Below are 6,095 nucleotides of genomic sequence, written 5' to 3'. Positions count from 1 at the left end.
TGGTTTGAGGCCGAGTCGACCTAGGGGAAGCCCAGGACCTGTTCAGATCATCGTCACAGGTGTTAGCCGTGAGCGGGAATCGAGCTCTGGTTGCAACTACCGCTCCCCAACACCACCCACCCACTACCCCCACCCACCACATCGCCTGCGGACTGTGACGCGTTACGAATTCGTCATTTCACGGTAGCGTTGCGAGTGGGTTTGCTTCTGAGCTACACTGGCAAGGGGTGGGATGATATTGCTGGTAAGTTTAACAACGAATGCAAACTAACGACGACAATAATAATGGTTATAGCAATGTTTTGTGTTTAGTTCGTCGTCCTTTCCCGCACCTCCGATTCTCACGGTTGGCTCTGTACGCCGTGAAAGAAGTTCAACATTCAGGTACATAAAGCCCTTTGCCAATCCACTGCTGGATTAAAAAAAAACTTTCCTCGCTTAGTGTCGGTCATAGGGGTTGCTTTACCATAGGGGCCGTCCATAAATGACGTCAAGCACCTAGGGGGGGGGGGGGGGTCAGACATTTGTGACGATGTGTGACGAGGGGGCGGGGTTGAGAAATGTGACGTCACATCAAAATGCGCAACTTTAAATAAATATAGACAACACGTTCTGCTTAATAAAATATACTTTTTAATACATGTTTTCTCCTACAATATCAGAGTGCAGCCCCACATTAAATACGCACTACAATTACAATAGTTTAAAGCGATTTTAAGCATGTTTTATTTGGGGGGGGGGCAGAGCTTTGTGACGTCATATTTGAGGGGGGGTCTGACTTTTTGTGACGCCGTGTGACGAAGGGTTGGGGGGGTCAAAATCGTCCAAAATCGCGTAACGTCATTTATGGACGGCCCCATACTTCACCATGGTCAGGGGGGTGGACTTCAACTTAGGTGTGTGGCTCCGTTCCTCTTGAACCGTGTCTCTCGGAACCAGAGGTGTTTTGGTTGTCCGTCTCCGGATCTCTGCGTGTCTTTGATCTCTCTTCTTGTATCTGCGTCTGTCCTTCGTTGGCTGTCCCTGTCTATCACCCTTCTTCATGCCTATGCCTGCAATTGTCTAGTGATTGATTCTGTTTGTTTGTCTCCCTCTCTGTGTATGCGTCTGTTGGGGGGCTGACGCCCACCTCCCCGCTCCCCGTGAGCGGGCGGGGCGCGACGTCCACCCCCTTCACTCCCCGCTCCTCCTCGGCCGCTTCTCGTCGGGCCCCCGCCGATCGGGTGATCGGACCCCCCCCCCCGCCGCGCCAATGACCTCTCTGAGGGACATCGCTCACTGGCTGGCTCACCACCACCCTGGGATTATTACGCGTGCGCCCCTATGAGCACTCCACAACACGCACGTCCGCGCACTCGCGGCGTCCGCACACGCTACTCGCCTCCAAAATGTAACGCTGTTTCTTTCCGTCCAGTTGATTGGCCAAAAGAAAATTTACGATCGGGGATGTTAACACAAATAATAGTTTTATATTTAAAACATTTTTGTATTTAATTACAATTGAATAACATAATTGATCCGCGATTCCTGTACCGAAAATACACAGAGAGAGAAACCATTATCAACACTGTTTAAGACTACAGCTCTAAAGAAAGCTGTCTCTGGTGTGGACCAATCAGCTTTAAAGACAATGCATATACAGTATTACCAGTGTCTTTGTTTGCATGTTCACCAGCAAGGCCTTGGGTGGCGCTGCCACCCCAATTCCCCCACCCTGCTCGTGTCGCGTGACAGCAGCCCCCGCCGTCTCGAACGTCATCCCGCTGCACAATTGCAGCAGCTTTCAATCTACAGGGACTTTTAAGACAGACTTAAAGGCCCACCTCTTTTTTGAAGGCCCACCTGTTTCTTAAATACCCACCTGTTTCTTAAGGCCCCAAATCTCGACTGGCTTTCGAGCGACACTTGAGCTTGGCCCCACGCCTTAAGAGTCACAATCATTTGGCTTCACAGACATGATTTAATCGGCAACATTCAGACAATAGTTTATTGTTCATTGTGACAGTCTTATACACAAGAGTTACTTGGAATCTCAATATGCTACACTTTTCTAAGGCTTATAGATTATATGGTTAACATGAGCTGTGAATTACATTATAATGAGCAAGTTACTAGTAATATATGCACGTTAAGTACCTGTTCATATTTACTTTAAAAAACAACCCAACACCAAAATGAAATATTGTCTATGTTTGGCATATTTTTGCAAACATTAACGGTCTAAATTGGCTCGAATTTAGGTTGTTGCCAGTTATGTACCAATGTGACAGAGACCAATAGACAGAGGGGAGTTATGAAAGCATACATGAACCATTATCGATGTCTTTGTTCATTATTACTGTTTTCACTATCCTAATGTAATAAAAGACTCGGACGCTTCTCTCTGTCCTGTGTCCTTTATTTGGGTTCGATCTCTTTTCCCTCACGGTACTCCCCTATATACTCTCCACTCTGCAGCCCCAGGCTGCTGTCGCTCACGTAGCCCAAACTCCCTCCTAGCAGCCCCGCCGCTGTCACGTCGTGCAGACCCCTGCTGCCCGACTCCTCCCTTGCAGACCCGCTGCTCTCTGCAGGCTCCTCGCTGCTCCTCCTGCCCCGGGGTCGGTCACCGTTGGCCGACGGTGCCGATCCTCGTGGCTCGGGTGTGTGGCGACCTCGCCACTCTCTCTCACCCTTCGCCCTGCGTGGCCTCTCACTTTCCCAGTCCCCGATCACTCCCGACTGCTTCCGGTTACCCCCCTTATAGACCCTTACCCTCTCCCCCATGTGACGTAACTCCTCCCCCCATGACGTCACTTCCGGGAGGTCGTTTACGCCCGCATTACACCACCCTCCCCCGTAGAGAAAATCCAGCCGACCTCGGCTGAACACAACTCCAATAAGCAATGCGAGCGAACACGACCGAATACGAAAAAGAACACAGAACACACGATAATATACGGAGAGAACAAGAACACAACACAATAATTAACGAAATGTGAGGGATTTCGAGCAGGTGCGGGTCGCCGGGCCGTCCCGGACGGTCGGTAGCCCTCCCGCCGAGCGGGAACGTGGCAGGGTTTTAAGAGCGACAGGCTGAAGTTCGTCACTCGCTATTGGAGGCCTGGCAACTTCCCGGTCCCCTATTTTCGAAGGCGCAGCATCAGAGGCGTCCCGCGATCGTGTCCGCGGCGGGGTAGGAAGGGCTGCGGGTCTCAAAGGTTCCGCAGCCGTGGTAGGCGCACCCCGAGCTGGGTCTGCTTTCCCCTGCCGCGTCACGGCCGGCTCGTCTGTGAAAGGCACGACAGGCGCTCTAGCAAAGTCAGCAGGCACAGGCAAGGGCGAGTCGGCAGCAACAGACCCCGGCAAGGCAACCTCAGGAGATGACGCATCCGGTCGAGGGGCCACGTATGGTTTCAACCGAGATGTATGGACGAACCAACGCCGAGAACCAAACCGAACACGCGCCGACTGTGGGTTGGGAACCTCGATGAGGCGAACCGGCCCTTGCCATGGCTTATGTAATTTAGGGGAGGTACCTGGCCGCACCTGTGGACAATGGAGCCAGGCCAGGTCCCCCGTTTTCCAAGGGCATTCCCCTTTTGAACGTCGCGCACACCGCTCGTTCCGAGCCTGGGCTTTGGCCATAGCCATGCGAGCCTCCACCCGCGCCTCAGTGACTCGGCGAACGGTGTCCTGAATATAATCAGGAAGAGGCTTGACAGGTCCCCTCGCCTCGGTTCCCAACTGTTCATTAATCGGCGGTACGTTTTCACGACCGTACATTAGAAAAAACGGCGAATATCCTGTAGCCGCATGCGGCGTCATCCGGTACGCTGAAAGCACCCCAGGGATATGCAAATCCCAATCCGATTGTTTTTCACTAACCGTATGGCACAACATGGCGGACAGGGTCCGATTAAGCCGTTCCACCATACCATCCGTTTGTGGGTGGTAGGGAGATGTCCGTATTTTTTTTGTACCCAGCGCCGCACACACCTCCCCCAACAATTTGGAGGAAAAATTCCGGCCTTGGTCTGTAAGGAGCCTCTCCGGCGCCCCTTTGTCCATAACATACCCAAAAAGAAAGGCGTCTGTGATAGACGCCGCTGACTGGTCAGGCAAAGGCCAGGCCACCGGCCAGCGGGAGAGGTACTCCACCCCTCCCAGCAAATATTTATTTCCCCTAGCGGATGGCGGAAAGGGTCCCAAAATATCTAACGCCACCAACTCATTAACTCGAGACACCTGGATGGATTGTATCGGCGGCACATATGGATGTTTAGGCGGCTTACGGCGGGCACAATCGGGACACGCGCGAACGTGCCCGACGACATCCGTCGTCATGCCGTGCCAATAGTAGTCTCGCTGCAGCGTCAATAGCGTCTTCTGCACCCCCAGATGTAAAAGCGTGTCACAATGCAGAGTCCTAATCAACTCGTACCGCAATGATGCCGGTACAACCAGACGCCAGCGTTCCTGCATCCCTTCCCTCCACATCAGCAAGCCATCACGGAGAGTGGTTTCCGGCACGCCACCCGCACAAAGTCGCCCACTCCCCTTGACAGGCCGCTTACGTAACGTTACCAAGGAATCATCCAACATCTGTTCCCGAATCCACACAGACCTCGGGAGATGTAGAATGCCATCAGCCGGTCCCCCATCAGCCGACCCCGCATCAGCCGGCCCCGGCTCAAGTGGAGCTTCCGGCACTTCGACTGCCAGCGCGACAGGCGGAGAGGGTTGCTGAATCGGGCCACACCTATGCGTCCCCGACGCACATGCGCAAGGGGATCGCTGCGGCAGCCTGGAAAGTGCGTCCGCATTAGCGTGACGCACTCCCTTCCGATGGTGAATTTGGAAGGAAAATTCTTGCAGCGTGTCCAACCATCGCGCCAGCTGGCCGGATGGTTGGTCCATTTTAAGAGCATACTGCAAGGCCGCATGATCCGTGCGAACAATAAACGAACGACCGTACAGATACGGTCGAAATTGGCGGAGAAAAAAAACAATAGCCAAAAGTTCCCTGCGAGTGACACAGTAGCGGGTTTCAGCGGGAGACAAAACCCGGCTACCATACGCGACCACGCGTTCTACACCACCTTTGGACTGAGATAACACCGCCCCAATACCCGTGTCACTCGCGTCCGTATCCAGAATGAAGGGATGCGCAAAATCCGGATAATCCAACGTCGGTGCCGTAGCCAATAGATCGCGTAGGCCTCGAAATGCTGCCTCCTCTGGCGGTCCCCAAGCAAATTTGTGTCCTTTACCCGTCAGGAGATGCAAAGGCCTCGCGATCGTAGCAAAATTTGGAACAAACCTCCGATAATATGAGGCGAACCCCAAAAACCGACGCACATCCCCCACCGTGGCAGGGGTTGGCCAGTCACGGACGCACGCAGTTTTGTCCGGATCTGTGGCCACCCCGTCCGCACTGACGATGTGCCCCAAATAACGCATGGAGTGTTGCAGCAGGTGACATTTCTTGGGCTTAAATTTCAAATTAGCGGAACGCATCCTGGTGAACACGGCCTCCAACCGCGATAAATGCTCGTCAAATGTGCGGCTGAAAACGATAATATCGTCCAAATATATAAGACATGTCTCCCACTGCAACCCCGTTAATACCAACTCCATCAACCTCTGAAAAGTGGCAGGGGCCGCATTCAGCCCCATCGGAAGACAGTTAAATTGAAATAACCCCTGCGGCGTACGGAAAGCAGTCTTTTCTCGCGAGGACTCGTCGAGGGGAAGCTGCCAGAAGCCCGAAGAGAGATCTAGCGTTGAAAAGAACTTCGCCCCCGACAAGGCATCGAGAGAGTCGTCCATACGCGGCAGGGGATACGCATCTGCCACCGACACCTTATTTAATTTACGAAAGTCTACACAAAATCGCAATTTGCCATCTTTTTTCTTGACCAAAACAACAGGTGCGCCCCATGGGCTGTTAGACGGAGATATTATGTCCGCAGCCAACATGTCATCCACTGCCCCTCGAACATGCTCTCTCTCAGCCGGACTCATCCGATGCGAAGCAGTCGATGTTGTTGTGCCTTGCTGCGGGCGCCCCGTCCCGACGCGGCCGTGTCGGCGGCGCAGCCCGCGGCTACGGC

The sequence above is a fragment of the Lampetra planeri genome, chromosome 3, assembly GCF_965212315.1.
Source record: "Lampetra planeri chromosome 3, kcLamPlan1.2.h2, whole genome shotgun sequence".
In the NCBI taxonomy this organism is placed as follows: domain Eukaryota; kingdom Metazoa; phylum Chordata; class Hyperoartia; order Petromyzontiformes; family Petromyzontidae; genus Lampetra; species Lampetra planeri.
Note: the sequence above shows the minus strand (reverse complement) of the source record.